The sequence below is a fragment of the Schistocerca gregaria genome, chromosome X (assembly GCF_023897955.1).
Source record: "Schistocerca gregaria isolate iqSchGreg1 chromosome X, iqSchGreg1.2, whole genome shotgun sequence".
NCBI classification, from domain to species: Eukaryota; Metazoa; Arthropoda; class Insecta; order Orthoptera; family Acrididae; genus Schistocerca; species Schistocerca gregaria.
In genome coordinates, this window is record NC_064931.1 from 284,245,585 (window position 1) to 284,257,659 (window position 12,075).

Here is a 12,075-nt window from a genome sequence, read left to right on the forward strand (position 1 = left end):
TCTCAAATATTTTTGAGAAATCCGGCAAAAATGAAATTGGTCGATACTTTAATGGTATCTCTTTATCCCTCTTCTGGTAAAGATTTTAGCCAGTCCGGAAATGTTCCACAGATAAGAGATTGATTACACAAATAACTTAAGATAGAAATCAACTCACAAGAGCATTCTTTGATTAACTTCGTTGATATGTTATGATATACACTGGAATACTTAGATTTTAAGGTTTTTTTATGGATGCTACTTCTTTGGGAGACGTAGAACAGAGGAAGTTGTCCTTGAGAAATGATTTTAAGTTATAACTGAAACTTTCTCTTTTTTTACAATAAGACGTTATTGAGTGGAAATATGCAAAATATGTCAAGCGGTTGATTCGTTTGTTTTTAAGATTAGAAATTATACAAAGAGCGAAACGACCTTAAATTAATTGGTGGAAGAGGTCATTAATATGCTTCTTCCAGTTCAAGTTTTCGTCAGTACGTGTACTCATAAGTTTGGAACATTCTACTGTTTTTACTGACTCCTGCTCATGTGCTACATCAGTAGTCGGTATGACTCTATTTGTTGTACAGAACTGAATATCCTGTTTTTTTCTTCAATTTAGAGAGAGTCTATTTCTGAGTTATAATTCCCTGAAAAATATTATTGTGCTTAGAGCCATCAATTCAACAAAACTTGAGTTCTTCTAAGAGAGTAACACCAGAGTTTTTCAACATTTTTGAGTACATGACCCATCTCCAAGTAACAAAATTCCGGCGACGCTTCAGTACCGTAATAAAATTATGCCAGTGACTTCCAAGACAACGTATTTAATTTTCGTTCTGTTGGTACTACACTCATCGAGAAATCCACTGCACTACGGAAGGTAATCGTGGCGCTCTGTGGGCCGTGATAGATTCTTCGGCACGGTGGAGGTTAGAAAATGATGTGGTTATTTGAGTCTCAAAAATAGAACTATGATTTGACAAATTATTAATATATGAACTGGCACAGCCTTCTCATTGAAATCGTTGTACATAATTTTTATTGTTGTGTTGGATCTACAGCACTTGCTCACTTTTATCTTGTTAAGTGGTAACCGCGACAGAGAACGCTAGTGTCATTCTATGAATAAAAACGGTTAAAACAATAAAATCCTCTCTAGTGTCAAGTATGGTTTTAAATAATACATACGAGAAACATCAGTGACTAATATAAAATTGCAGTTGTGCCGATAAAGTGCTGTTCATGTACGTATAATCGCTGAATTGTACCTTTGTGGTTGCTGACATGCCTATTGATGGAATGGTTTCTACTGGTGGAAAAGAAATGACGATGAGATAACATAAAACGTGGAAAAATTAGTAGTGTAATGTTATCGTCAGCATTACTATTACAACGAATAAAAGTACAATCGAAACCTCGCTTAACGGGCACCTTCTATAAAGAGCGATTCGCATAACGAGCAACACGTAATGTAATTTTGTAAATTATTGAATCCCTTAACGAACAGTGCTTCGCATAACGAGTCTGTTCAACACCTTTTCTTCCGTCGGTAACAATTTCAGACACCATTTTCTGACCTATATAGACCACTTCAGCTACTGTAGTTGGGAAATAGGTCTCTCTCTCTGCTCTATGATCGTACAGTAAAAGCTGCGACAAATAACTCTGCGCCGACAACGCAGTATTCAGTTGTACTGACGAATACTCATCGCGTTGCAGTGTCTCCGGCCTCCTCTATGATGTTGTAAATTCTCTGTAACTATGTTGAAAGCTCTCCTACTTCAAAGACTCATGGTGATTCATGACCTTGAATACCTATCTCACGAACAATTTTTAGATTTTGCATTTAGCCATTGTGAACATGGTGTATTTATTATAAAACTATTTACGTTCTATTCAATTCGGAATTAATGATAAAGAAGGAGTTGCATAATTTAAATAAATAATAAATTTCATCTTACTTAGGCCTATGTTCTTGTATTATGCACCCCTTAATATTCAGACATGCACTGGGCTGGTTGTTTCATTTACTTTCAATCAGCTTCAAAAGACGAAAACATTTCATTTTAATTAATTGTGAGAGTATTTAGTGTATTTCATGACAAATCATTGTACTAGTTTTTCAGAAGATATTTTTCAAATCTTTCATAAAGCACTATCAAAATAACAATGATTCACTTTACGCCAATCACAATTAGCAACACGAAAGAAATAAGAAGTGAACAAGGTGACAAGTAACGACAATTGTGTCTGAATCCAGTTTAAACCACAGAGCTAAAAAAACAAAAACATAATCAATGTCAACTTAGTGTGTTAATTACAATGGAAGATGAGCTCAAGTGACCTAGATACGATCGGTAGACATGGCTACACTTCGTTCCTTCTCTCATTGCTGCTAGCGATCTATTGTCTGCCTCGAGGCACGATTACTGAATTACATTCTAGTAAAAAGGGTGTTAAATCTTGCACGTGAGCTATGTATCTGTTACTGCAGCCATTTCAACGTGAGCATCTTTTCTTTTAAAAGCTCTTCCACGAATTGTTCTATTCCCGTGTGATACTTTTACCAAAGCAGATGATCGGCACGAAAACTATGTTATCAGTACCGCCCAAGACGCTCTCCCTGCACTGCCATCTCCACCCGGAAGCTAATGTGATCTTTCCTTTCTACCTGAAAACCTCTCAGAGGTGAATTCGTGTGTATAACCTGTTCACGACTTATTGAACCTTGCAGCCCTAGTTCCTTTCCTCAGATGTAGAAAGAGTCCAACAGACATCGTGTCACTTCCCACCGTTGCAAATCTTCTCGTATTTGAAGTGTTCAACAGGTTTAAATTAATTTCATGTTCATTACTAATTACACTAGAGAAACACGTTTGAACGAGAGCACCTTTGCAATATGCTTTCACGCGACCTTTTTACTTTCGTGTGACATCTCTACCATAGCAGATGATAGTCACCAAACAGGTGTTATCGGCCATCCCCAGGTCACGACCCATAGGTTGAAAACATCAGTTTACAGAATTGTTTCAGGGAAACAGTACTTCAGTGTTATTGCTACTTCTGTCCCAGAAGAAGGAGTGCTTTCAAAGGCTGGCAACATCATAACTGAAAAATAAATGGGGTTCGTAGAAAACTGTTCCCAAAAGCACCTTTCCTTGAAGGACTACCTGAAAAATATTGAAAGAAAGGAAACATGTTATACTTGTTGGATAAAACACAGTATGTGAACAATAATGGTGCAGCTTTCACTTTTAGAAAAGACAAACTGGGCTTACTGTATAAAATAAAAAAGAAAATAGTTTTCCCTGTTTTTAAAGTGTATGTCGCTCTATCTTTGGCTGCCCTTCGATGTTTTAACAGTGAGTTTATTCTAGAAATAATTATATTATTATAACTTAAATCGAGATTACTTTTTTATATCATTTCTTTCAGTCAACATTGATCTAAGATACTAAATACGAGTATAACCGTAACACCTCCACATGCCTTGGGCGGTATACACGTACCACGCTAAAACGTTATATATAGCACTGTTCTTTAATGCCGAATCGATTATTCATCTCGGCAGAGTATACTGGGGAACTTAAATTACTTACTCGCTGGGAAAAATCTTCGAGACATTTATTCTAATGTTCTGTATGTCATACGATCATAGAAATTAATACGAAAAACAAGATTTTGTCAAAATACAGTGATATGAGTATTACATTACACTAATTGTTCAAGATACATTATTTAAGTGGATGATTTGTCAAGCAGTTTTACAGTTTGGCAGTCTGGTCCTTTCTGAAATGTAATTGCATTTATTAGAGGATTGGGAAGATTATATTCTGACCTACTATTAGTCTATAAATCTCAGTATTATTCTCAAGCTGAAACAGATTGCAGACAACTAATTTCAACACAGTAAATTTATTACATCGCTATTGGAAATACTGTTAATTGCTTAAACGCATCATCAAAAAAGTATATTGCATATGCGTGATACCCGCAGAGCGTTCAAATAACCTTACTTAACTAATACTTATTTGCTAAATGACTAGCTACAAAAATCACGAGAAACCTAAACACGTAAAATTCGAAAGACCTAATTATTTTCTTGTTCACAGAGCAGGTGCTCAATCACCTGAACCAATCAAGCACGATGACTCATGCCCTCCCCCCTTCACATCTTCGCCAGTAGCTCTTCACTTACCTTCCAAACATCACTGTTCTACTGCGTACCTTTGGGACTAACACTATTGGAAGGTATAATATCGCGGAGAGCAAAGTTTAGAAGACGGAAGAAAAGATACTGGTGGAAGTGAAGCTGTGAGGGGGTGTCGACAGCTGAGTTGCTAACGTACTTGTCCACAAAAAGCTAAGTTCCAACGTTCGAGGTTCATGTCCCTGTCCAGGAGGCGGTTCTAAGCTGTTCTGAAATTTCTTGTTAAAAAGGTGAAAAAACTATTTTTATATAAGAAGTATCAGAAGTTATCCGTTTCAACATAACCGCAGCAGATATTTCCGGTTTTTGTTCACATTTATATTTTCCCTCCAAAATTTTAAAATTGCTTCCCTTTTCAGTTTTCTTTACGTATATCACAGTTACTGAAAACACTGTATTGCTTTAATGAATAAAACTTGATAAATTTCGTGTTTTAGAAATCTGAACCAAATCCAATTGTACAAAACCGTTTAACACCATTTAATATTTTTTTCTGGTGATCTTCCTCCGATTGATTGAAAGATTCCCGAATTATTTTTAATTCTACTCCATATTTTAAGGACAATGATGTGTCACAAATAGCAAAAAGAACTATAATACTTTGCGGTCAGCCACTCTGGACAAATAGTTCCACATTAAACTGCCCCACTTTATTATAAAACTTCCACCAGGTCACAGACGACAAACAGCTGCGGTGTTCAAGTTTTGTACTCCTCTATGGAAAGTCCAGTTTCAAGGCTGAGTGACAGATGAGGACGTCGCATCGGAAGATCGATCAGTCACATTGGCCCAGATATTAGAGCAGCGCTGGCTGTCAACACAGGGCAGCTGACTGACTATCTGGGCAAAGTTCAAACTGTGCGTAGTAAAAAGGCCCTGAGAACTGTGTATTCCTAATGTTCAAATGTGTGTGAAATCTTATGGGACTTAACTGCAAAGGTCATAAGTCGCTAGGCTTACACACCACCTAACCTAAATTATCCTAAGGACAAACAAACACACCCATGCCCGAGGGAGGACTCGAACCACCACCGGGATCAGCCGCACAGTCCATGACTGCAGCGCCCTAGACCGCTCGGCTAATCCCGCGCGGCTGTATTCCTAATTTATACGTCACTATGCAAATAATAAAACAAAATTGTTTTACTCTCTATACGGTTTTTGTAGAGTTATATTCGCATACTCGATTTCTGCATTCTAGGGCTCAGTGTGTGGCCGTTTCATTTAAATACATTACTACAGTCTGGTGCCCAAGAATATGGTTTCCATTTTTTTGCATCCTCACTTCATTTCTAGTGTAAGAATATAACGTGCGCAAAAATAACTTCACATAACTTCATAGGAAATACTAACCATTTTCTACTTGGGATTATGTCATGGGGGAACTGTATGCAGTAGATGTTTATGTAGTTAGTGTATGTAGTGCCCATTGGCACATCATGCACTGTATCTGTTGATGTAGCACCTGGACTAGAATGTTTTGTTCGTTGTTGTCTTATGGTTTTATTTAGGTCTCCATTGTTCTATCTCTTGCATCCAGCAATGATATTGCCTCTGTTTTTATTTTGTTGTTTGGTTTTCTGGGAGCACTTTTTCTGTTTTAATTTTTTATGCACCTGAGATCACAAAAGTCAGTAAATATGGAGGGAAGTACTAAAGTGAACGGCGAACAACAGGGCATTTCTGTATAGGATGTGCAAAATCCAAGACTGCGGGACCCCATACTTGCAGAGTTAGCGAACGGCATGGAGCAGTTGCCGAGTTAAAGCAAGGGAATGCTACCACCACAGCTCAGTTACCTGGTTTCAAACAATGGAATGGTACCACCAGAGTTCAGTTAAGCAAAGCAGTGTCTTACTGCAAGAACCACGGAACAAGTTGCTCAGATGAAGCAGAAGAACCAGGGGCAATTTTCAAGACTAGAAGCTGAGCAAGTCTCTGCAGTCAGATGACTTATAGTCAGATCGTCGAAGCTAGGCATGATCTGGTGGCAGATGTAGCAAAGGTATGGGCAGATGTACCCGACAATCTCTGTGAGGGAAAGACGTGTCTTACGAGATAGTGGGAATCGTGGGCACTTAATTAATGTAAAAATTGCGAAGACCGCCATACGCATAGACAATGAGAAATAGCCGTCCTTGAAGGCCCAGCAGGAAACTAGGCGGCTACTAGATAACATACAGACAAGGGGGTCTGCTATTGAGCAGGAGATGTCTTCAGGGTTACATGCAAGTATCCCTCGACGCAGAAAACGCGAAAGGATTCACATACAGTATTAACGATGAAGGGATTGGACAAACCGCTGCGTAGCTTCGGGAGAGATCGTAGCATATACCTGCAAGCATATTTAAATAATTTAGTCACATATCTGCTCCCGAAAAATGTGGTCGAGTGCAGTCTATTGCTTAATGCACACCAGACTCTATACCGACAAAAGCTGTCTTGTCAGGCGTGACGACATGCGAGAGCAGTGCATACACATATTTCTGCATACATTTCCTGGCGACATATTGGAACATGCCCACGAGCCAAATGTCGAAATGGATACACTGGGCATTAGGGATATATGAGTAGATATTTCAATTGGTCAGTGAGTACAATGTACTGAGCAATATTGCATTAGCATTTAACTTATTTGCAGACTAATAATTATAGCTTTTAGGAGTGGTATGTTTTTATGTTGGTTAGTATCTTCAAGTACATGTTGCAAGGGGAAGTCATTAATGCTCATTCTACCCTGGGCAGCAGGTCAGGTATTGAAGTGTAGATGCGTAAACGCAAAACTGTTCGTCTATACTGAGAGGTGTACTCTACTTAGTGGTGCAGTTATGACTGTCCACAAAACATCAGATAGAGAATTATGTTACGTGTCTGTTGGAATACTGTTAAACGCAGACAAAATACAACTATCACACTCAAGTGAGTATATATTAAGAAACCAACTACCACAATATCTGCCCTAATACCCCTACCACCCTGTATATCGGAGACAGTATGCACCACACTTGGTAATGAAGTAGCAACACATGCTCCACACTTTGTAATTTTGGCGCGATATTTGGACGATAAAATAACAGAGGGGGACTGGTGTAGTGTGCAGCGCACCCACTTCCCTGCTCACGTACAGCGTGTGTTCTTTGGGACACTGTCGTGAGAGCAGTTCTTTGACATTTTAAGGTCGTTTGACGATATCGAGAGACTGGTCGGACAGAGACGACGCTAATTACCACAGAAAGAATACAAAATATAGAGCCGCAAGCCGCCATACTCTGCAACCCCAGGGTAAATTAGCACAATGTCAGAGGCATAGAGGATGAAACGGATGGGTGAGACTTGTGCCGCCAGCGTGACCAACGCCAGAGTGAGGAACTCCGGAACGAAGCACTGAACCACGGAAGTCATGTCACCTGCGTCCAAGCGCCGCGTAATTAGGGGCGATGCGAAGGAGATTTGAGTCTGCCACTACTGTCGTTACCCAAGGCAGGGTTGCACGAGATCGAGGAAGTGCACAACCAAAGACAAAATGTTTCCCTGGGACGCCTCATTAGAAGAGGCACATCGCATTCACAGTGTGCTGCACTGGTGATCGTAAGCACATGATGACAAAGACCGGTACTGTGGAGACCCACAAAAACCTGGGAAGGCAGATAACAGGTGACCCCTCACCAAGATAACTGTGCATGGAATCAATAACAGGGCATTCTTGGATTCTGGTTCGGAAGAGACGACACTTTCGACGTCTTTCTACATGAAGATGGCTTAGTGCCGGAGTAAATTAGTGGAGGTATGACTTAAGTGGATCTCACTGTTTCGAACCGTGTGGGCGAAAAAGAAACGCGTAGAAAAGCAGGTCTTGGTACCCTAAGGGAAGGAGAAAGTGGCTTTCAGGTGAAGAGAATTTTGTGAAAGGGGTGATACTTGGCTGTTAATATGTCATTTACTAGCCGGCCGGTGTGGCCGTGCGGTTCTAGGCGCTTCAGTTTGTAACCGCGTGACCGCTACGGTCGCAGGTTCGAATCCTGCATGGATGTGTGTGATGTCCTTAGGTTAGTTAGGTTTGAGTAGCTCTAACTTCTAGGGGACTGATCACCTCAGATGTTGAGTCCCATTGTGCTCAGAGCCATTTGAGCCATTTTGTCATTTACTGTCACTACGGATTTTGATTAATAACCGTCACAAGAGTATCTATCTGCATACAGCGAAAAGCATGAAACAACCAGAAATTCGCAGAGTACAGTCAGTTACATATGACACTGTATAACGGACAGTGCCTGACAAAAGAAAGTGAAGTGCGCAGAAGGAGGGGAAGGAAACGAAGTAAAACTTTATGGGCGGTGACGTTGTTAAATTATTTCAGTGATTACAATCTCGAGTAAAATATGCAAAGAGTTCGGAAGGAGGAGCTCACTTATCAGTACCACGTTGGACCCTCTCGGACCTGGATGCATCCACTGATTCGGTTGGAAAGGATGTCATAAAGTCCTTTATCATCTCCTGAGATAAGTTGGCCCGCAACTGTTGAAAGTGGTTCTAGGTCTACTGGATTCTGGCACTGGGATGGAGTTGATGTCAGAGCTGCTCCCACACATGCTATATTGAGAAAGGATCTGGGGATATTACTGGCTACGGAACTACCTTAACATCACTCAGACGGTTCATAGAGACCGTCGCATTAGAGATAACACATGAGGTCTCCAAGAGGCTGAACATAACCATTTACAGTCTATGATAGGTCCAGTTGGACAAGAGGACCAAGTCCATTCCATGTAAACACAGCCCCCACCTTTATGGAGCCACTACTACCTTGCACAGAGTCTTGTTGAGAACTTGGATCCATGGGTTCGTGGGGTCTGCGCCACACTCGAAACCTACCATCATCTCTTACCAACTGAAATCAGGACTTATCTGACCAGGACACGGTTTTTCAGTCTTATAGGGAGCTACCGATGTTGTCACGAGCTCATGAAAGGCGCTGCAGGCGATGTTGTGCTGTTAACAAAGGCACTAGGATCGGCTGTCTGCTGTCACAGCCTATTAAGGAGAAAATTTCACTGCACCGTCCTAATGGATACGTTCTTCACACGTCCGATATTGATTTCTGCGATTATTTCACACACTGTTGCTTGTCTGTTAGCACTGACAGGACTACGCAAAAGCCGCTGCTCTCGGTCGTTACGTGAAGATCGTCGGCCACTGTGTTGTCCGTGGTGAGAGGTATTGCCTGGAATGTGGTGTCCTCGGTACAATCTTTACACCTTAGATCGCGGAATATTGAATTCCCTAACCATTTCCGAAATGGAATATCCCATGCGTCTAGCTCCAACTATCATTCCGCGTTCGAAGTCTGTACATTCCTGTGGTGCGGCCACGATCACGTGGAAAACCTTTCTACATTAGTCACCGAGTACATATGACTGCTCCGTCAATGCACTTCCCATTTTACAACACATGTATGCGATACTACCGCCATCTGTATATGCCAGCATCGTTATCCAATGACTTTTGTTCAAATATTCAATGTGAAATCTTATGGGACTTAACTGCTAAGGTCATCAGTCCCTAAGCTTACACACTACTTAACCTAAATTATCCTAAGGACAAACACACCCACCCAAGCCCGAGGGAGGACTCGAACCTCCGCCGGGACCAGCCGCACAGTACATGACTGCAGCACCTATACCGCTCGGCTAATCCCGCGCGGCTGACTTTTGTCACCTGAATGTAAGTTGTCTTACGTCCCCTGTCTATTGATCATTGAAGGAAAGTAATTTAAATACAGATGTTCTATTTAGTAAGAATATTTTAACTACATTGTTTCATCTCATTAATTAATCGAAATGTATACTGATATTTCATGTGAGGCCGTCTTCAGTAAGATTGCAACTGCATTGTTCAGTGTACAAACGATTTGAGTTTTACGTCCGCTCTGTCGTGAATCCGCGCATTAAAGAAAGGCCCTATCTTCGTCAGAACCAATGTCCGAATAGAATAATCTTACATTTTTTACGGACTAAGAGTTTCATAAAAATTTAGCGGTGAAAAGCCACTGAAGAATGACAAGAGCTCTCCACAATACATTGGCCTGTACATCGATGAATTATAGATAAAGGGCGATGGGAATATGCTGGTAATTTACACGATATTCGTTTATTTAAATTTTTATTGTAGAATCCACTTAGAAAACTGTAAGAACGAGAAACAATCCCATCGTTGTTGGAATGTGCTGTCTTAAGGTGACTAAATACATATGCGAATGTTTTAAATTATTCACATCCTTCAATTTCACTTAGCTGGAGGATTTCTCCTTTGAGTAATGTCCTGTAACAGCAGACACATTTCACCGTCCACAATAATGTCTCAATGTATGACCAGTCATGTGTTGTAGAGGTGCCGACAGGAATGTTGGTATACACATTTTTGTATATAATGAAGCCATATGACTGCCCTGTGGAATTTTCAAACCTGACAGTCTTCTAATAAACTGTCCTCTGTTTCAAATACTGAAGTTACTTGGGTGTGAATAATGACAATTTAAATATTTTGCTAGTGCTTGCTAAGCCTGGTATCCAACGTGCCTACCCACTGCATTAACAGTAGGTCTCATCCTTATGTACCTTAATGGTGGCCCTCAGCCTATGGGTCATTCATGAAACTAAATTCTTAATTTCAAACTTTCCAGGGAAAACATTGTTATCCATTAAAGTCTTTTTTAATACAACAACATACTTAGAAGTAAAATCCCTAACACACTCCTCAATTGACTGTTTGTGAAGAAAAGATGGACTTTCTCCACGTACTACCACTCCTCCAAAATAACCGTAGCTTCACCCTTATCAACTGCAACAATTAGTGATCACTTTTCCACTATCTTCTTGTTAATATTCATGAGAGTTACCTCCTAATCTTGGTCACAATATGTTACCCTCTTCAACCCCTGATCACTCCTGCTTGCCTCCTTGACAATACCATCAGCTCTGACAGTGACTACCTTGCGTTCCACAGTGGTGAATTTAATACCAACCAATGCCGCGACCATGTGTGCGATCAACGTTGTTATGTGCTGTTGCATGCTAGTTCTGCGTACGTTATGCGCCAGTCTCTCTCTCAGTAAATTATTTTCCTCCTCATTAAACACAATGTTTGTATACTTACATATCCGAAAATAGAATTAAAATCACATCTTCTAAGTGAATACTCCTCATCCTTTTTATCTTGTATACCCAGTCTACTCATCGTTTTGATATGAGTGTAAGTTTTTCCCTTCTTAAGACTATTGCCAACATACTCGATATGGTCACTAGCCCACTTCAACTGTTTATCATCTTCGTAAGTTCTAAATGTGTTAATTACTTCTCCCTATTAACAAAATTTTTAAGTGGAAAATAGGCCGTGTTTGCCTCGCGAAGCAGTCCTTTACAAACATTTTTTTTTTTTTTTTGGGGGCAACCGCAGCTGAAGTAATCCAAATTTGACAAATGAGAAATAAACTGCTCCCCGCTACACTCCTGGAAATTGAAATAAGAACACCGTGAATTCATTGTCCCAGGAAGGGGAAACTTTATTGACACATTCCTGGGGGCAGATACATCACATGATCACACTGACAGAACCACAGGCACATAGACACACGCAACAGAGCATGCACAATGTCGGCACTAGTACAGTGTATATCCACCTTTCGCAGCAATGCAGGCTGCTATTCTCCCATGGAGACGATCGTAGAGATGCTGGATGTAGTCCTGTGGAACGGCTTGCCATGCCATTTCCACCTGGCGCCTCAGTTGGACCAGCGTTCGTGCTGGACGTGCAGACCGCGTGAGACGACGCTTCATCCAGTCCCAAACATGCTCAATGGGGGACAGATCCGGAGATCTTGCTGGCCA